The 22,171-nt window shown below is 38.8% G+C and overlaps 2 long non-coding RNA genes across 8 annotated transcripts in view; one reads left to right on the forward strand and one right to left on the reverse strand.

The window, feature by feature from the left end:
- Window positions 1–10,933, reverse strand: part of LOC108448321 — a 44,722-nt gene extending 33,789 nt beyond the window's left edge. Inside the window, exons 1-2 of one of the 7 annotated variants that reach the window (XR_001864163.1) lie at window positions 10,678–10,933; window positions 4,208–4,374 (exon numbers count right to left, since the gene is read on the reverse strand). This is a non-coding gene — a long non-coding RNA (uncharacterized LOC108448321). The remainder of the gene's footprint in view (window positions 1–4,207; window positions 4,375–10,677) is intronic. The other 6 variants (XR_001864162.1, XR_001864160.1, XR_001864164.1 and 3 more) reach the window with 6 other exon arrangements.
- LOC103620312 overlaps window positions 1–22,171 on the forward strand; it is a 193,049-nt gene that overhangs the window by 139,547 nt on the left and 31,331 nt on the right. The window lies entirely within an intron of this gene.

Here is a 22,171-nt window from a genome sequence, read left to right on the forward strand (position 1 = left end):
TCCACCACACTCTCATCAGAGGCATTGCATACATCATGTGCTCTACTCAGAGGTTGTAAAAAAGGTTACCTTCTGAATTCCCTTCAGAAAGTATCTCCTTTTTTGCCTTTCCTAAAACAGACCCCCTGTTGTCTAGATTTTCAGTCTGACTTGACCATTCTCATGGGCAACTGTCATTTAATTGCTCTGCTTCTTTGAATATGTACTAATAATCCATTCTACCCAAGTTTTGCCTCCCACCATCTTGGGAATACAGTAAAATCAGTATGAAAATTTGAAACAAACCATTGAATTCCCAAGTATGAAAGCTGAAATTCAAATTAGTTTTAATTTTGAGTTCATAAAACACATAAATTATTTCTCTAATACATACTATAAATGTAAATATGACAGACTTTTTTTTACCAAAATTAGTGGTGTTCTGCTAGGTTAAAATGTATATTCTTATTACAAAGTAATCTCTTAAATTTCTTTCTCCTTAAATAGGCCTTCACATGAAACTACAGGTTTCTGCTCTAAAGATTCTGTGCAATAAAACTGCTTGGTTTTTTCCTTTTCCATTAGAAAATTACCAAAAAACTCTTCAAGTGTATTCATGGTAACAAAGAGTAAACAAACTCCTTGCTGATGGAGAAGCAACACATGAGCTTTCTTTGTGTAATCTTAAATCATAAATACCAGAAAAATGGTTGAGGTTTTTTTTTAATTAATATTAACTGTGTAACTTGATTTTTTGGCCAAATTTCAGAAGCCCTTTATCCTCAATCTCAACAAATTGACAAGCACAGATAGCATCAAAGTCTTCTTGTGAAATTATTACTGGGTTTTGAAAATGTAGGTCATATCTTTGTAGCAAATTCAAATAATCCTTCCAAACATAGACATCATAAAAATCCATTTATTCCATGATTCTATCTGAATACATAAATCTACACAAATCCAAATTGTTTTAATAATTTCTTCTGAAGGAGATTTAACAAACAATTATATTTTTCAATCCATGCAGAGTCAAGGGAAGATATGAGAAAGGCTTATTCCAGTATGATGGATGGTTTTATGACTGGAGAAAATCCTGAAGAGACAAACTAAGCATACATTAGTTCCTGCCACTTATTCTGAGAGCCTAGAGCTGGTAACTGTTCCATAATGATCACTATATTTTTATTCAGGTTTTTAAATTTTTAACAATTTCTTTTCTTATCTTTATCAGAATTAAATGCAAAAACACAGAAATTTCCTCACACCTTTTAGCATCTTTCCTAATTTGGAGACATAAAAGAAACCTTCTAAATCTCACAGAGTGAATCAATGAGCTGGGAAGGGTTTCTGTAAAGGGTGAATATAGACATGCTTGAGACTTCAGTATGTGAAGCTATTTATCTTCTGTAGTTGTAGGAACTTATGTCCCTTTATTACCTACTTGCATGTAATAGCTGAACATGTTTGACATGCCCTCAGCAGGTTTTTTGAAGGTTTGGGTATTAAAAGGATGGAAAAAACATTGTTATGAGCTGAATAATGCTTAAAGAACAGCAACATCTTCCAGCTGCTGCCAGGAGTAGCCTTTAAATAGATGAATTTAGCTGTTGTCTTCTTTTCTTTCTCTTTCATGGAGAAGGTTCACCAAAAGATTTATAACAATATCATCCCTAGATGATATTAACCAAAAAAAATAGCCTAAGTTGCCATTCATCCCGCTAGTGAGCTACTAAGTAAGGGCAAGCCATTCCCTGGTATCAGATTTGTTTTGATTGCAAATTTTTTTTTTTTATTGTGGTAGAAGCCTTTCACAGAAGGAAAATAAAGGAATCAGAAGACAAGACAACATTATAGTCAACTTTGGAAGTCTATTTGCAGAAAAGTGGTTTCTGGCAGATTAAACATTGTAAATTTCAGTGCTTCATAGTAGTGATAAACCTTCCTTCTCCTGGAAACATCTCTTTCTAGGCATAATGGCAATATATCAGTTTTAGCATGTTATAATGAAGTGGTGGTGCTCACCCTGAGCAGCGCAGTGCAGAGCTGAGGCACCAGAGTGAGGAGGCTCACTTGCCTGGGTAGCAACAGGTGTGCCAGATACACACAAAACTGTCAAATGTATGGAAAGCTTTGAGAAAAAAACTCCCAAGTGTAGCTTCCAAATACTGTCACCAGACTTGAAGATGAGCCTCTTGGGATGTGCAATAAAACCAAACAAGCTCTAGTTACCGGAACAAATTGTGGGTCTCATCCAGTATAACTGATAGCACTGGGGCCAGATTTTGAAATGAACCAGTGAAGATCACTGCTAGGGATCTTTTCATCTCTGCAACCCAGTCTTTTAAGAGCTCAGTGGCCAGTGCCATGAACTCCACCCTAGTGGGCACTGACCATGGCACAAAGCTTTTCACCAGCCTGTGTGCGCACCAGTGATCTCTAACTCTGCCAGCTGCACTGCCTGTGTGCACGTCCCAGCCCTCCCTTAGCATGCTGAGTTCCTGATGGAACCATTCTTTCTCGCAGCAAAGCAGTTTCTATTCCTCACTTCACACTGATGCTGCGTTCTGCACAGCCTCTGAGCTGCTTAAATAGCCCAGTGTCTGACAAACCATCTGCATTCAGAGCACCGGCGTCAGGGGAAGGACACATGGTGCCTCTCAAGGGAATTGAACACGGGACGAACCACTAACACTCAACCTGTTTTAAATAAATAATCATTCTTGCTTTAAAGAAGTTTGATGCACCGAGCTCTGGTCTGTTCTGAAAGGCCCTTCTCTGACATGCTGAGTTGTTTCTTTCAGTGTAAGCAACTGCCTCCTTCCCAGCAGACAGAGGAATCAATAAACTGGATTCAGATTACTGAGAGCGCTGATTTAAGTGAGTGAGTGAGAGGGGTGGGTTTAGTCCCATAGCATTCATGGTTTGTGTGTGTGTTTTGTATTTATAAACACAGATGGCCTTTGCAATTTTTAGTGATACTTTTGTTCCATCTGAATATTCAACTTGCTGTCTGTCTAATCAAATCCATCATTTGGGGCATATTCTGGCTTGTTCTGCAGCTCAGTCACAAGCACATTAACACCAGTTCAGCTTCCCTTGTTCACCTTCGTAATACTATTGAAATCACATGCATATAAAAGAAGTGGGGTTTGGCATCTTTCACAGGCTCTTTTATTCACTGAGTAAAGGGTCACTTTGACCTCCCTTGTATTCTTATTGCCAGAGTCTAACAGGTAGACCAAGTCTGTTGGCTGTGCATACCAAAAACTCCTGTTAAAGCCAACGGAAAATTAAGTTTGGGTTTTTGTTTTAAATGAGGAAAATGCCATTCTCTGGATCAAAACTATTACTGGATTCAGTGAAAAAAAGGTTTAAATAGTTCAAATGCAATTTGTTAGAGTTCTCTTAACACAAAAGGCTGCTTTAATGCTTTAAGGCTGTATTTTTTAAGGCATGAAGTTTGCTTAAGAAAAATTGGTTGAGAGAACTTGAGATAGATTAATTTTAGATAGATAAAAACACAAGCACAGTACTTAACTTTACACACAGCATTGCCAACAAAGTATTCTGTAGAGACTGAGCCTGAACTGCCTATGGAAGTTCTTCACATCAGCTGGGTATTGAAAGTTGTGTTTTATGAATACAGTACATTAATTGATAGGTATGAGGTAGCAATCAAAATGTAAATAGAACCTGGTTTACATTAGTGCCAAAGTTTGCTGTATAGATACGTAATATATGTTTTTAGGATGCTGAACTCAATTTCAAAGCATATCTTTAATTCATGAATTGTTAAAACGAATTCCATTTGTGGCTTACAAAATATTGTGATTAAAAATTATGTTTTTTCTGAGCTGAACCAACTTAATAATTTCACATTATTCCAGTATTCAAAGCTGAACCTCTTGTTTGTTCCACAATCGTTGCTACCTTTTATTAATATTATGAAATAATGTTCAGTTGACCAGTTACTTTCACTGTGACAGCTGCACTTTTGGTAGATTCTGATAAATGCAACTTAGGTTAAAGGCAATATTTCATTATTGTTATTGATAGATGCCTCACATATTTAAAGGACCATATTCAGAGGCACATGTTGTGCCGTTCCTAGTTATGCATTTATGATTTGTGTATGAAGTTACTCAGTGGGATAAAACTCCTCAGCTGCTCTGCTTTCCACTAACTGAATAGAGGAAAGGGCACATACATCAACAGGGATGGTTTTTACCTTGACCCTTTTGTTCAACTGTCTTAGAGATCTCATTCTTCTGAGTGTCCAAAATTAGGTCACCTTAGATGAATTTCCTCTTCCCCAGGTGCCCTGATAATAAGTGCCAAGCAGTTACTCTTTGAGTTGTTGAAGAAACCCCTTGGGGAGAAGGCATTGCAGGAGTCCTGCAGGTAGAAGCAAATTAGGGATTTATTCAGGGAAGTCTGAAGTCAGGGGAGAGTTGTCAAAGTTGGTAATTGGAAAAACTGAGCTAATTTTCATGGGAAGTAGAAGTTGTCTTTAATAGCATGTTACTAAACCCTGGCTGCACTACTGGGTCTATCTAGAACAGTAGTGAATTTGGGCTTGGGAAGATGTAATTGTACTGAAAGAGGGTAGATTTAGACTAGATAAGGAAGAAATTCTTCACCACAAGGGTGGTGAGGCACTGGCACAGGCTGCCCAGAGAAGATGTGGATGTCCCATCCCTGGAAGTGTTGGAGGACTGGTTGGATGGAGTAACCTGGTCTAGAGCAAGGTGTCCCTGCCCATGGCAGGGGGTTGGGAAAAGATGATCTGTGAGGTCCCTTCCAAGGCAAACCAGCCTATGATCCTACGATTCCAGCGCTTGATGTATGTGCCAGAGAAGTGTAAAATGTGCTCGTTCTCCCGGCAGTGAGAGTTTAGCGTGAACAGTCTTAGCACAGAGGTGGGTGAGTGAGTGGCCAGTTCTCATCCCTGAAGGAAGGCTCTCTTGGGGAGAGCTTTTTGTGACAACCTACAAACTTCCAATTCAGGAGGCAATTAGATGACTGGATTATGCCCTTTTATTCCAGGGCAGAAATCAGTTAATAACCCATTTATTAATGTGAGAGATGCACACTTTTTCCCCTCATTTGCAGCAGCTAATATGGGTGTTATTCAAAAAACAAATATTTACAGTCAGATAAATGCATGAGCCTTAAATACATTACTGGAGTGTTTACTCCAGGCTGGGATTTTTTTGTTTTGTGGAAGCTAACTGACCACTATCAAAACAATTTAGAGATGCTAAGATTATCTCAAAAGTCATGTGGGAAAACTTGGAATAACAAATGCTTATTTTTTAGCTCAGCATACTGTTACTAATGGCTACATTTAGTGATGGAGACTATAAACTGTAAATCATACCAGTGTTTCCCATAGCAGAGCAAGCTGCAATTGTGATCTGACAGTGCCCTTTGACCTCTCTGAGGAAGGCATAGTGGGAAGTATGTGAGGACATTATGCTTGATTAGTCTCTCCCTAGTTTGCCTGGGTGGGAAGATAATTGAAAGCACAATGGACTTTGGAAATTGAAGGTTCTGAAATGCACTTTGCAAACACATGCAATTTTAAATCTTTAACGTGTCATCTATATCAGCAGTGGACATTGTCTTCATTACATAAATACAATTCTTCTGCTAATACAGTGCAAATAGGAGTTAGGCAGCATCTGCAGCTATTGTAATTCACACTTCAAATAGCAGTATCCATTTTATATTCTTAAATTCTGAGAACTGAAAAAGGGCTTGGAACAGAAAAACTGAATGGCTGATTGGTTTCACATTTGCTGATTTATAACATTAAAGTTGAATTTTGCCCACTAAGTGATCTTATTAAAAAACAGACAAACAAACAAAAAATCCCAGTATAACTTATACTTGAGAATCAGGTTTTGGGAACAGAAGGAATTTGGTTTGGCTATTTTAATACACTGCATCTATAAGCTAGTACCAAGACTATTATTCTGGATGTTTTCTGGTCTGTTGAGTTCTAATGTATCTAATCTCCAACAGATAGTGCTGCCCAGGGTTCCTGTAAAACAATCATCTGCAAACGTATTTATTAACCTTTGTTATTTAGTTTTCTGATTTACAATGCTGACTCCTATTAGATATCATTAGGTACCTAATAATTATAATAATTATGTGCATTGCTTAGGCTACCCTGCTAAATAACAACCGCTTTTATTCAGAAGTCATAATTGCAGCAGCTAGACTTAAAATGAAATCTAATTAGATTTCAGTTCACCCCCTTTCACACACAATCTATATCCACTGTATAGTGACAAAATCTGTCCAGCAAACACTAATTCATTTAGCCTGGAAAACTATTATCTCTATGGCCTGTCACATAAAAGTTACCAGTGAATGTTTTGTAAAAACTAAGAGTATTGCTGCAGTAGAACTTCAGAGATTTTGTATGACTTGTTGAAGAAGGCGTGATGCTTTTCCACAGAGCTATTTCCATGGTAAGCATGTTGGGGTTATGCAGCCATAGCTGCATTAATGAACACTGTAATTCTGTAACTCAATAGTGGGATATAACCTTGAATTTAACTGTTTCCTGAGGTTTGCAAATTTGATCTGATCTTAAGTGAAACTGTAGCCTTCCTTGTGGGAAATTAAGAAGCCTGCATTCTTTTGAGCAAGGAAAGGTGGAAACACAAACTTACAAGATGAAGAAAGTATGGAAGGGAAGCGATCTTTAAAACTACATGATGATTCATTTACTAAATCTGTTTTTTTTCGAAGGAAGGAGCCAAGAATTAGCTGATACCTTCTCACCATCAGCCATTTTCACTGGTACCTGTCTCCATCTGCACATACATAGAATCTTTTTGCAGGGCAATAGCTGGCACTGGCCTTATTTATCCTATGACCATTGAGCACTTACTCTATAAGAAGTCTCATTAAATGATTGCAGTAAAAGTTTCAAAACCTTGGATGCAGCTAGGAAGGGAAGAAAAGTGAGTGGAGTGGTCAAGGATTAATAGAGAACAGATTCAGCTCTGAACATGTAACAGGTTAGGATTTCACAGGTCAGGATTTTCTACAAATTATTTTTTCCATCAAGTGTTTTGGAAAAGGGAGCAGGTTCTTTAAGAAAGGCTATAAGTGAATTTGAGTTCCCATAATCAGTTTTTCAGTAGCAGATTTTTGCCAGGTAGTCTAAATGTAACTGGAAATGGCCATTAGTGCAGTAAGACCTGTGCTTGCACACGTGAGAGCTGTAGACTCACTGCTTAGTAGAAGTTATGCCAATTGTGGGCATTAAGTTGACAGTCTTGTAATAGGGGTAGGTGTATTTATACCAGTCCTGAGGGTGTTTTCAGTCTGAAATCAATTTAGGATGTTCTTCTAGGGCAGGAGGATGGTCCATGGCAACCTCAGCCTCTCCTGGAGTTCCTCAATCCCCGCTCCAAAGCAGTCAAGTAATTCCCAAACACTAATCTGATTCCACACTGCCACATCCCATCAAAGCCCCTGTGCTCCCTGCAGTTCTGCCTCCCTTTCTGCCAGGGATTTTCACTCACTTTGTATAACTAAGTTTGAGATTTAGAATTTGAAATCCTCTCTGGAGACTGCCTGAATTTAGCAACTTCCAGACTCTGCAGGTGCTGTGGTGACATTTTGCAAGTGCCAGCATTTTGACTGGTCACTTTTGATTGTTGGACTGTGTTGTGAGCCTTGAGTATCATCTTTAGTTAGCTTCTGCCCAGTTGAGGGAAGTTGCAATTTTCCATTGCAAGTGTTGAGGCTCATGGTTTCCTTGGTTGCCCAACACAGTGCTGATATCTGTGTCATAGCTGTTAGAGTGCTACTACTTCAATTCTAGCACGTAACTCTTAATTCTGGGCTGTGATGTCTATACAGCCCTTATGTGGGGGTAATAACTTATCCTTCCTTCCCCCTTCAGAGAGAGATGCTGAAAAGGTTGCAGCTGGTCAGTCTGTGGGCAGAGTTGAATACACACCTCCTGGGAAAACATTGCAGTCTATCTTTTCACTCTAACTGTGCTCTACAATAATGATACCAGTTCTGACTTAAAACTACATCGTTTGCTTCCTGATAAGAATCCCACTGCAGGGATAGTGAGGTTAGTATGGCTGATCTGAAAGAAAATGACTTTATTTCTGTAGCTACAAGGAAGACAGAGGACTATATGAGCACAGACAAACATGTACATGTATAACACACACACACACACACACACATATATCTATCTATCCTTCTATCTATATATGTTCTCTGAGAGACTGGTGTCAAAAGTTTTCAGCTAGAATTTTAGAAGCTTCCCCCCTGGAGTATCACTGAAACAATGACATCAACCCTTCATGTAAGATTTCCATTTCTATGTTTTACTCTGGTTGGCCAATCCTCTGATCCCTTAGTGATTCTCAGCATGCATAGCTATTTAATGCATGTGTATATCCCCAGGCATTTCATTTGTCTCAGTTGTACTGATGGAGAAGTATTCGTCCAGGAAAAGGTGGGTGACAGGTATTGACAGGCACAAAACATAGGAGGGGCTCAAAAGTAAATCTCCTTCAGGAGTTTTGGAGTGATAATCAACAGACTTTGAGTACCTTGAATGTTCACCTTATTATTGCTCTGCAGAGCAATGCTGTGCACTGGTATGAATGTTGTAGGCTGCCATGGACCAAATTCTTGTCATACCTGTACCCATCAGATATGCCCATCCACATGGAAATAAAGTGAACATTTAGCTTTCAAGACCACCTGCAAATCTCTGATATTACATTGAAATATGTTGTTCTGAATCCTGAGTTATTTTTGTAATGAACAATGGCCTTCCAGGTTACACTGTGCAGGTTTCCATGGGTCAGCTGCAGAAAGATGTGGCTGTTCAGTGCTGACAGCAGCCCTTGCTTGAGTGGAGCTTGGAGTAACTGACCTCCAGTTCTTCCTTCCAGCTAACACTATGGATCCATGACTGTCTGGAAAATAATGCTAATTATTTTGTGTGGAGTATAATTCCTACAGTTGACTAAAAGCTTCAAATCTGCATACAATCGTTTTGGTGTTTGTCATGAGTTTTATGAGATAAATTAGTCAGAAACAGAATACCCAGAGAGATCTGAATTTTGGACCTGAAATATCAAAATGAGAGTTGCTGAATGATAAGAACTTTGGTAAATCTGCACTAATTACTTAACCTTAGTTGGCTGTAAATTTTAGTGCTGGCCTTTCCTGGTTGTACTTGTTTGTTTGCTTGATTTGGGAACTCCTGTTGAGAAAGGATCAGGACTATATTGATTTTAATAGTATAGAGGGGTATCCTTGACACAAGGGAATTGATTTAGGTAGGAATACACTTGAAACAAGGAACATCGTGTTCTATGGTCGTTCTTAACTTACATTCAAATGAGTAAACTCATCAGCAGGGAGACTGAGAAACTATCTTATACACGTTATTATGCAATATTGAATACGCGGGTAAGAAACAATTTTGAATTTCTAGCAAACAATTAAGGATTATAAATGCTTGTTAGTAATAAAGTTGACCAAAATCTCTACCAAACCCTAGTGGAAAGACTTTCATGACTGGAAAATTAGAATAGCAGATAATTTATTTAGGAAAGTCTGAATGGATGAAAAGTAAAAGGATTGAAGTCTAACTTAATTTAGTGGCTTTAATTGTTTCACTCATTTGTGATTTGAAAATGTATGATCTCACGTAGGAAAGGATCATTGCAATGGGAGACAAGTCTTCTGAGAGGTGACTTGTATAAACAGGAGAGCCAAGCAGCTAATCAAACCCCTGGTTAGAATATCTAGTCAAAATAAACATATTATCAAGATTACAAACCGGAACAGTGAATAATAATAACAACGACAACAGAAATGTAAATTAAGTTAAGGTTTTCTGGTTTCAATAGAAATATTCATAGTTTGAAACTGCTTGAATTCTTTTGCTAAACTTTAAGAAATCAAGGGCAATAGGATCTTGGATGTAGTTTGCTGATGTTGTTTGGACAGAGAGTGAAAATAATTACCAGAAGATGTATATTGATAAGTAACAAAGGCCTTGTATAGTAATAAAACTCAAGAAAGGATAGATTTCTCTTGATGACTATAGATTAGGAGTTATAGGAATAGTTTTGATTTTTAAAATGACATGAACAAAAGATCCTCAGAAATTGTTTTGCTGTCCCATCTGTAATTAATAAAATCAGATATAATTATAAATAGCGGTACAAATTTTCAATAATTTTCTGTCATTGGGAAAAGCTGTTCCATGATTTTGTCTCATACAATACTTGCAATAAATTATTATTATAGTTTACGTAAAGAAATCTAGAGGATTATTTTATGTATCTGCATTAATAAAGGAATCCTCAATCGAAAAATAAATAAAAATCAAATTCATTAACTGGAATATGAGATTAGACAAGCTCAGGTGACACAAAAGGGCAAAGACTTGTGCTGTGGGGAGTCATTCCTACAGGAGTGCCTCGGCCCCACTTCCCCTGGGGTGGCTGTGCCGTAACCTCACTAAAGGGAAGGAGCAGTTTTGTGATTTCAGCACAAGCCTCTGTAGACTCAGGGAGGCACCTGGACATGCCAAGGAGCAGAGCCTGCCTTTGCAGATGCCAGCATTCCTCAGCAGCCAGTTGGACAAAGGGAGTTTAAACCCCTTTCTATGGTCAAATCCATACACACCCACAAACCTGAGGTGGTTCCATTGCTCATTTGCTGTTGGGGGGGGGTTCTGCCTGGAGCTCCTCTCTTCCTTCAACTCTCTCCAATTTTCCAGGTCCCTTGACATTTTGATGGCTAATCTTTTGGAGTGGCAGGGCTTCTCTGGCTGGTTTAAGACTCCCAGGTGGTGTCACAGAACAGGGTGAACCTGGTGTAGCTGGCATTGGTAAATTCAGGAGGAGAGGCTGCTGATTCGGCAGGAGACAGTTACAAAAGCACGTCTGAGGGAAACCAGAGCGTTAGGCAATGCTGTCAAAAACAAGAAAAAGGAAGGATGGAAACAATCTCTTAAAGTGCCTGACACTAGTCTTGTTTGAAACTGAGTCAGGCTGCTGAAATGAGCAGTGATGGTGGTGTAAATAAGGGAAGAAGTATCAGAATGTGGTGCTTTCTGGAAGGAGTGCTGAACAAACAGTCCTGTGCAGTTCCACTGACAGATGTTGGAAAGAGAAGAAATTGCAAGACTGAATGTGGTGTTGTGTGGTACTTTTTGATATGCTGTTTCTGTAATATGAAGCTCTCACCATGATTGGTATATATCTCAAAGCAATTTTGATAAAGGAAAGTTGAGGCAAACTGTCTCAGTAATGCAAAATGTCATTAACAGAATGTGAATAAATACATGATGAGCCTGGGAGCTCAGAGGGACAGCCCTCTCTCCTTCTGCTTGTTTCTAAGTCATTATCTATACAAAAGCTCAGGACTTCAGTTTTTAAATGGGAATGTTTTTAAATAAGTATGTTAACAGTAGAAGCCAAATGAGAATGTTTTAAGAAGTCTGTTAAACAAATTTTTTTTTATGATTTTTTTTTTTTTAAATCAGCCCAGGGTTTTGTAGTTCACTTGCCAATAGAGGTAACATAAATACTGGAATAGGCCCTGTCACAAAGGCCTTTATCTTGATTTTAGCAGCAGTAGAATCAGCTTGGAGTAAGCAGCTTGCAGTTCTATAAGTTGTATTGCCCCAGGATTGCATCAATCCAGGGAACTTATTTTGAACTATGTCTGAAAGTTATTAAGTACATTTTCAAATGCTCCTCTATTGAATTATGTATTTCTCCTATGAAAAGTCATAATATATATCCCTATATTTTTATATTAATTGAATGTATAACTTGATGGCTTACAGAACGTTTTTCTACAAATGTATTTAAAGTAGCTCTGTTACATATTAAAAAGGCAGAGGCAAAGCATGAGTCAAAAGGGATTTAAAAGTAGATTTGATATCATCAGCACAACATACTCTTATATAGAAATTAGCAGAACATGCTCAAAACCGAAAACTGATCTTGTTTTTTGAAATTAGTCGGTGACATCTGGCACGGATGCATTTCACATCAGTGAAGCACATATCTTGCTCAATATATTTGTAAGATCTCTGATAAGGTATTTCTCCTTCATCAGAATTTGTGGAAGAATATTCTGGTCACTAGATAAAATTGGGCTTATGATTTGTCAAACTAAAATGCTACCAAACAAAATAAAATCTTCTTTTAATTTCTGTTTACGTCTGTACATGTTGAGGCAAAAGTAAATGCAACTTGCATTGAAATTTAGTACTTGCTCAGATAGTTACAAGGTACAGTGCACCTAATAAAAAACATTGACCAAAAAATGATATTCATGTTTATGCTTTCTCTGTGGCAATTCTGGTCCTCCTCATATTATTGATTAACAGCAGTCTGAAATTTTTACTTCTTTTCTTTAGTGTGGTGTAGCAATCGCTGAGGAGTGATGCCTGCAGCAACACAGGCATCCTGCAAATCCATTTATTTTTGCAAGTGTAGGTACAGAAGATCTTATCTGCTTAAGTTTACAAACATTTTCTGAAGTTGATGTACATCATTCCACTTCAGACATTCTGAGATATATCTCTTGCTTAAAACCCTTCGTGATCCACGATCCACACAGGTTTTAAAACCAAACAATTATAGCATCAAAGAAATCAGATGCTTTTTCCCTTTTAAAGGTATGTAATTGATCAGTATCATTGTTTGCCACAAAAGTGACTCAGGGAAATGAAATATATCCTCCTTCTTTCCTCTTTTATATGCAGAGAATATCAGGCCTCAAGATATAACAATATTTACAAGCTCACGCTCCTGTTAAGTGGACCATGCTGCCACATAGTGGAGGTCTGATACACCCTGTCTTCATCCATTTTATTAAGTTGCATGAATATAAAGATGAAATAATGGGGCTTGTTCATTTATGTAATAATTAACGGTACATTTACACTCCCAGCATATCACTGTTGATGTTTACTATTTGATCAAGTATGATGGATGCCTTGTGGTTGCAGATTCAGATTAGCATAATTTCATCACCAAGGGACCCATGAAAAGGTTCAATTATAGAGCAATCTCATTAATACCAGGGCTTGTTAAACTAATAGAAATAGACATCCCAACAGCTCTGATATGTATACATGTGCATGGAATATAATTAATGGAAAAGCAGCCCATACCTGAAACAAGCTTGAATGATACAATTACATGATGTACTAGGATGACTGAGACAAATGCTGTTTTGTTAGCTCTGCTCAGAGAAAAAATATCAGCAAAAATATAGGCAGCCTTTCTTCCAAAACGTTAATAACAGATTTCTCCTCTGTCTTTAAGTGATACACGCACCTTTTTTTTTCCTTTGCCTTTTTATGAAAAACTATTTAACTCGTGCTGTCCTTTGATAGGGGAGCATGAGAAGCAGTCGCTCCCCAGCTCCCTTTTATCTTTAGCCTCTTCATTTTTAAGCAGCCATTTTTCTAGAACTTTGGAGAATTTACCTCCAAACAAGAACTATGGTAAGGAAGTTTGTCGAAGTTCTACTTACTGTAGCTGTGAATGTGAGTGGGCAGCCAGCTCTTTCTTTGACGGAGCACAATTCAAATTTCTCAGAAAGGAGAATAGAAAACTACTGCAAGTGGCACCTGTCATTCATGCATGACAGGAAGGAGTTTGAAGTCCAAGCAAAATTCTTAGTCTTGCAGATTTTCTAGTGATAGACAAACCCTTTCCCTCAGTTTTTTCATCAGTTAAATACTGAAGCTGTATGCAGAAACTCTTTTCCCAAAGCTAATTTTTTTGTATCAAGATGATTAGAGTTCTTAAATTTTTTTTCATTAAAAAAATCAGTTTGCATAATAATTGCCATGTTACCATTTACTTGCAAATACACCTCATTAGCACTCCCTGCTCTTCCCACCATATCAGACCAATGATGATGGGCATACGTTCTACTTTGTATGGTTCAGTGCATCATTTCCATGGCCAGCTGAGAATTTATCCATAGCCTGCTTCCTCTCATGTCAACAGAAAACCTATTCTAAATATTCTATATGAAATATTTCTTTGACCTTGACCAACCATAGTATTCTGATAAAATATTTTCTGAAAAGTGCTCTGCTAGTACTAATAATACCTATTAATAATACCTAATATCTATTAACAATACCTAATGCTCTCATATTTTAGGACAGTCGTGCAGAAGCAGCTGAATGGCCACTCTCATGAGCTCTGGGCTCCCCACTCTTTCATCTGTACGCAGCAGACAATGAATTGTACAGGAAGAGAGGTCCTTGCCTTGCATGGCACTCATCAGCAGCAGATTAGCAGTTATGCACTAGGAAAGGCTGTTAAAATTATTTGGGACAGGCTGGATGCAACTGCCTTTTTCATAGCATCACACTAGAAGATCCCTCATCCTGTAATCACTCAGAGACTTGGAAACAGTGAAGGACATTTGGAACCAGCTTCATAGTTACCTCTTGCTCCCTTTGCAGAAAGCAATATGGGATGTCCATCCATTTGATGTCCAATTGACATCAAATGTTTGAGAAATGGTGAATTTCTCACTGGCTGACATCTTGTGTATTCTGGGAAGGTTTGTTCAGAATTCACTAAAGTGTAAATTTGTTAGTTCTGTCCAAAGAAGCCCCATGAGCCCATTCTTATTTGACTTATTTTATACTGCTTAGTAAGGACTTTCAAAAAAACCATGAAAAGCCACTCTCAAGCAAGAATAAGAGTGTCAACACAGTCATGCATCTGAGAAAACTTTCTCTTTCAGGCGAAGTCTTGTGACACAAGAACTTTGGCTCTCAGTGGAGGAAAAACTTCCAGATTTTGACACAATCCTTCTCATTATTTCTCCAAATGGCTTTAATTCAGCCTCACTAGAAAGCCAAAACTGATTTCTGCTCAAGAGAACCATGACTAAATGTCATTTAGTTTGAACCTGTGTGAAAAGTGGTGTTGGATGGTCACCACAAACAAGGTTGTGAGCTCAGAGCTCTGCCACAGCTCTTCATGTGCTCTGTGTGAAGCTTGGTTTATTTTTCCTGTCTCCCAGTGAGGTTGGAGATTCAGGTCCTTACACTGAAGTCACTCCTTATGGTATATAGTGTGTTTAGGCACCATTTAAAATGAACAAACCAAAAAAACATCCACACACACAAAAAAAAACCCAAACCCACACCAGACAAAGTAACAAAATCCTTATGTAAATCTAGGAATACTGTTTCACACTAGGAGTAGTGTGAATAATCTGTGTCCTAGACTGCAGAGGGACTGACTCTTTTCAATTGGATTTAGTTCTTCACTGGCCTCACCAATGGAATTTGGTCATGTCCTTTGAATGGTGTCTGATATCCCTATGATCAAGCTTTTAATCATTTAGCGCTCATAAAAATCTTGCATGTCTGCAGAATGCTGTAGAAATGGTAAACTGCAGCAGAGTATGGAAATAAGTATTGTAAGCACGGACAGCATCTGAGGCAAGAACTTTTTGGCAACCATGACTAGCTCCAGTAAAATGGGTCCTGTTCAGAATACAATAACTCTCTAACAATTCATTGTTGAATCCCTCGTTTCCTTTGTAGACCTAATTTTTGCTTAAATTAATTTTTATGCTGATGTGTGTATATGCTCTGCTTCCACCATGTGATCTTATTAAATCTACAGTGGTGCATTTTTTGTCACTTCTGCTAGTCGATTTTTCTGCAATTTTAAGCAAAATAACACAATTCCAAAAATACTTGAAAGCTCATGAATGACTCATACTGTAGTTCATTGAATAACATAAAATATTCGGTGACTCAGAGTCCTTGCACAAACCAAAGGTCCAAAAAAGACTCTATTGTTCCCAATACAGAGGTACAAAATCTGAAGACTTTTAAATCAGGCATTAGCAACTATTCCTGCTTTTGGGGTTGACACTTGTCAAAATTCTAGCTAATCCCTGTGTGGATTTTAAAAACAGTGTAATGGAACCTAATAATTTTTTAATGAGGAACAGTGTGTTTGCTAGATTAATTTCAATTTGTAATGTTGATTAGTTTCATGTGAGAGTGTAATGATCTAGAGGAATATATGACACTGGAACACTGGAAACAGTTTTCAAAGCATAAAGCAGCTGTGTTACATGGCTCCTCTACTCAGAATTACAACAGCAGTGTAGCTCACTTTCTGAACGATTCAGCTTTCGTGTTTTGAGCACCAAAACCGTTTATTCTCTAGGGCAAACCTATCCCTACAGAGTCCAATGATCATGTCTCTGGCTGAGTGGATTAAGTAGGAAATGACTTAAAATACCCTGATCCAGAACTGAGAATATTTGAGGAATGAAGTTCTCTCAAGCTTGTTTCCCATCTGAAAACAACACTTCTCTATGGATTATGCACCCTGTCAGTTACATATATGGGTATCTTTATTCGATTTCATCATTCCTGATCTTTTAATCCAATATCACTTTGCACTAGCATACAGCTGCTGATGTGACCAGGCCAACAGCCATACAAGAATGCCATAAAGCAAAGGAGTCATCTTTATAAATGGTATATTTACTTTTGAGCAAAATGGCATTTTGAGGTGTGGCCATTCATACACACAGCTTTGATGGGTAATACACTTTCTGAAATAACATTAACATGCTGCTTAGTAAGTCCAGAGACAATTCAGCTGGTGTTTAGCTGGGGATAACATTCGGTTTGAGCAGAAGTTTTGATAATGAAACAAAAATGGCATTGAGAATCATGTGGCTTCCTTGGAAGTACCTCTGGAGAACAGATGCATCAAAGTACCTTTTTAAGAGGACTGAGCATAACTGGGATGTGAGGATTTCATTGGAAGACTCAGGTTCTGTTTAAATGTAGTCTCTGGAGCAGATAGAAAATGGTAGATATGAGACTAAGTGGGTATCACAGGAAATCGTAGAGCTGTAATACTGTGTTACTGCACCCAGTGGAGTTAGAAACGTCATTCTGATAGAGCAGTCATATTTCTTATGTGGAGATTTTTAAAATAAAAAATCAGCAGCCTTGTGCAGATGACTTTTAAATGAATCCATAAGCATTGATACATTCCCTTGCCAAGGTGCAATATCATTGATCACAACTGGGACTCATTGTTATTAAGGTTTCAACAACATTTGTATTAACAAGTCACCTTTGTATCGTAAAAAGGGAGAGGGTTGATAGGCATTAAGAAAACAGCTGCATCGTAGCAAGCAGCCAAGAGCACAATGGGTGTCAATAGGAGGTAAAACTACTCCCGCTGAGACAAGTGAAGAAGAAAAATGAAACAGGAGGATTTGTTCCAGCAGCCCTGTCTAATTGTTTATTCCTTTCTCATTCCATCCTAGTCACTCAAGGGCTATGGCTTCTGTCATGTAAAAGGAAAAATCAAACCTTGGGCTGCTTGGGGTTTCTCTCACTGTAAATGAGTGGAATTGGGGTGCTCGGAAGCCGTGGGCAGGGTGATGGCATGTTACCTTTTCCTGATTAGCTACAAGGCATTTACTTCAGATAAGTGCTGTGTGAGTGTATGACCTCATAAGTGGCCCCAACCAAACACTAATAGTCTACTTTAGAGAGGAGATTAGGTTCCACTAATGGTGTCACAGCATGAAATAAGATGCAACATATTAACTGGGGGAGAAGGAGCAGGAGCAGAGGGGGGGAAGCTTGGAATAGAAAAGGACAGCTTAAAGGTAGAAAGAACCCAGGGATAGCATAGGATACCTGTATCTCCTCAATGTAAGCAGATTTTGCAGGCTTTTTGTGTGGAAAGATAGTTTAAAACAATACAGGTACTGCTTCCACTGTACCTGGCACCCAAAGGTTTGGCTCTCCTGAGTGTGTTGGCCAGTGCAGGGAGCCCAGTGCACACCTCTGCCATAGCTGGGCTCCCAGAGTGGGGCAGAGTTTGCCCCCAGCAGCAAGTCTCTGACAGCTGCATGGTGTCCCATGTCCCTCTGGGTGCTGAGGGCAGCAGTGCCTTACCGGATTCCTCATATTGGTTCTGAGAGCTTCTAACAGCAGCAACCCAAAGCATTGTTGCTGGGAGTTTCATTCAGCACAAGTTGACTTGCTCCTACTCCCCTCAGAGATCTGTCTCTCTTCTGTGGTTATACCACAAGCTGTAAAAATGCAGATTTTTTCATTACTGGTAGTATTGAAGCTGCTGTGCTTCCCAGGAAGAACAAGTCAGGTATTTCCCATAATCTGCAGAGAGATCTCTTATAACTATGAGATTAATTTCATAAATGCAAATCCAGTGGGAAATAAATACTTTAATTAGAACCTGATTTATTACAAAGAAATCTGAAAACATTGTAAGGAATTTTTCAACTTATGCAATGTATATATGGTTTTGCAGTCCAAGCACAATTAAAGTCCAGACATAGTTTAAGAGGCTAGCATGAGAGAATCTGTTTCTGAGGGCTGTCTACTGATTTTACTGTTGTTTACAAGCTGAGAGCATGTGGTTAACAACAGTCTGACTTTGAATAACAGGGCACTGGACTTCTCACTAGGAGACATGTTCATCTATTGAAGCACTGAGGTGTAACGGTGCAGTGTTGCTGCTGATGTTGAGAAAGATCCAAGAGTGATCTGCTCCTTCAGCAACTTGTGTTTTCAGAGAGGCAAAAAGTACAGGTGCTGGACTAAAGCACAGCTGTTAATTTCTGTTCTCTTCTCATACACACACATATGTGTATGTATGTATATAAACATACATATAACTATACACACGTTTACACACACATGTATGATACTGTGAAGTGACAATCACATAACAGGTTTTTTTTGAAAGAGCACCTTAAAAGCACTTACTAATTTCAGGATGGGGTTTGAGGCAGAGCAGATGACCTAAGTGCATCCCATGCCAACATCTGGTGAAAACATTCATCTCTTTGGAAAGATGAATTGTTAAATTGTAGTTCTTTGCATGATAACAAGATTAATTTGGAATATGCCCTCTCTGGAGATGATACCAGCCACCCAGATTTGTTATCCCAGGGAATTCACTGTCATTTGAAGCTATCAAACTATTTTCATTAGATAAATGCCTCCTTCTGCAGGATTACACATGCATTCATTTCCATCTCAGTTAAAGAATCTTTGCTTTGCCGTAGCTAATACTGTTGAGAAGTTGGATGTTTTTAAAGCTCTGCCTAATTGCTGCTAGTGGGACACTGGGCAGTTTTATGTGCCTACAACTGCCAGCTTGGCAAAGCTGTGTGTTTAGTGTATCTCATACCTACACTTGGTAGGGTTCAGGGACCAGGCATCCATAGGCTCAAATTCCCTGAGGAGCACATGTGGGTAGCTGTACTCAGAGGGCAGAAATAAATGCAGGGCTTCAGTTTCTTTTGTCCTATCATACAGTTCATAATGTGTGAGCAAGGAGAATGGTCCAATCTTTGTGATACAAGTGCTGTTGGGAGACAGGCAGCTCTGGATTTGCATGGTCTGATCCTGCTACTTAGGGACTTGATACACTGCATGTCAGTGGGAAAAGAAAGGGAAAAACAAGGAGCCCACATAGCTCCTGCTGTCTGGTAGCCAGCCTTCCTCCAAGGGATGCTGAACACCCTTGGGCCAAGGTGGGAAACAATCAGATTTTGCCACTTCAAATGCTCCAGCTACCAGACTGCAGCATGGACAGAGTCAGGAGCACCAGGTATTCTTGCAGCTGCGGTTGCAGAAGCTGTATTCACTCTATTCATAAGGTTGACTTTGTGAGAGAGAGAGGGGCTTTCAGACGTGTCTTCTTCATGTCCCCCAGGGGCTTAGTGGCCTGTAGCTCAGGCACTCAAGTGTGCTCTGAGCACTCAAGTGTGTCAAAGCAGTCAGGCTCTTGGGGCAGTTTGAGAAGGCATCTGCTACTCAGCACCATTTCTCCTCAGAGATTTTTATGTTGGTTCTGGATGCTTGCATCGGAAAGGATGTTTGTCACAGTCTCTGCTACCTTGTATTGTGGTCTAGGCCACAAATGTCTCCTCTTTCTCCTCTGGTGCAGTACCAGTGGTCCTGTACCATCCTTTTTAACACGGTAGCAGAGCATAGCTAAAGCAGAGACTGGGGCTGGGGGTGAAAAACCAACTCATATTTTATTATATGAAATATAGCATAGACAGTGCATTTTCCACATAATTTTCAGTCTCAGAAAGGCAATGCAAGAGCAGTGTGTGGAAACCCACAGGCTACTGCTATAGATGTTTCTCACTTTTGCCTTTCTCTGAGGAACTTGAAAACTCTGTCTTGCTATCATTAAAATACTGATATAATTGTCTTCTAATTTTCTTCTCAGCAATCCTGCTAAACAAATAAATAAACCAGAGGCATGAGATCTGCTGTTCTAACTTCTGTACCAGATGAACGCAGAAGGCTCTCTCCATGCAATTTGGGAGGTTCGTGTATTTCTGTGATTGCACCCAACTTCCATAAAGCAGCAGGATTAGAGCTGCAGGACACACCACCACTCCTCATTGAAACTCCATTCAATATATCTGCTGCAGGTTAAGAACCTATCACCGCTCCCAAGGCTATTTGAAACACTCTGGCCACTGACCTCAGTTGTTACCACCCTCATTTCCCAATATGCCACAGATTTGTACTTACACTCTCTCTGGGAGCTGTTGAAGCTGCAGGGGGCTGGATGTGACATTGGCTCTGATCCCAGTGCCCTCACTCATGACCCCAATCAGCTTCGCTACAATTCTCATGATACCCACAGGGTTTCCAGATGGAAAGAGAAAAATAAATGTTATCAGCACAATCCAAATGGAAAGGGGTTATTTTTTTTCATAGACAATCTCTGATGCTGATACACAGGAGTTATTAATTCATCTTTTTGTATAAGAATGGTTTCATTTGTTAAAACAAGGGAAATATAACAGGCTTACTTTGAATTTCAGGTTCCTTTTTTTCCTTTTAAAATGGGAAATAATGCTAAAAGAAATTATCCTTTATTTTTAATGCATTTTCTATCCCTCATCAAATCTCACAGACAATGATATGGAAAGAATTGGTCTTTAAATCTGTGGCTAACTTGGACCTAATAATGAATACTAGTTGCAGCTACACTAAAATGAGAGTTGCATTTAGAATTGACTCCAAGTCACAAGTCAAGTAATAACCAGCAATCTTTCTCTCTGAAAACAGCTGAGACTATAGAGGCACCCTTTAAAAATGCAGGAAAAGACATTTCACAGTGGTTTTAACTACTTGCAATGTATTCTTGTGTACTGTAGAAATAAAACTCTGCAGAAATCAATTGGGCATATTCTGCATTTGCATTGGTGCTCATGAGTTCTCATCCCACCTTCAGGGTGTAAATGTGCCTGGATTTATTCTGTAATCTCCCATGACTAAAAGAAAGTTTTGAATAAGTCTATGAAAAACTATATGTTTGACTGCTTTCTCATTAAATGGAGGAGTAATTTTTAGAGCTTTTGAGGAATTTTGATTTCTACTTTTTTCCATCTCTAGAGATAGAAGAGAACAAAAGGAAAACATAATTATTTCTCATAATTCAATTTTTCTGTCTCTTTTGATAAGGAAATACTTATCACTGTAGTTTGAAATACTTATCACTGTAGTTTTGATATTATTTTAAAATAGGCATTTGAAGAAATAATATCATGTGACGTGTCACAGATGTGGCTTACCTGCAATGAATAGGTTTTTCCAGTGTCTTCATCTCATGGAAACTTAGAATAAAGTAATTAATGCACATCCAAAAAGTGATTTTACCCTATCTCTTTTTCCCTGTGAAAGACCTAAATATTGGGATATCAGATTAAAAGATGAACACTGCTTTATGTCAAACAGGTTGGGGAAAATAAAGCCAATATCACCTCACATTGTTGCTAGGAATAAGTGAACAGAGTTGAACTTCACACCTGCATTCTGAAAAAGTGTTTGTGTCACGACAGGCTGAAATATTTAGCTAGTGATGTGTTGCACTGGTAGCCTCAACATTTGCATGCACCAGTCTGGTCCTTGGCAGGACAGATTTCCCATGGGCACAGGTCCCATCCCTGATGTGCTGGGTCTCATTTAAGGGCTTGATCAGGATGTCTTTCCTCCATACCAATTCGATATGTGCTGGGATTACCAAGAATGGCTTGAATTAATAAAATCTGGGATAAACTGTTAATATAACTAACT

Source organism: Corvus brachyrhynchos, unplaced genomic scaffold, assembly GCF_000691975.1.
Source record: "Corvus brachyrhynchos isolate BGI_N302 unplaced genomic scaffold, ASM69197v1 scaffold26, whole genome shotgun sequence".
Classification (NCBI taxonomy): Eukaryota; Metazoa; Chordata; class Aves; order Passeriformes; family Corvidae; genus Corvus; species Corvus brachyrhynchos.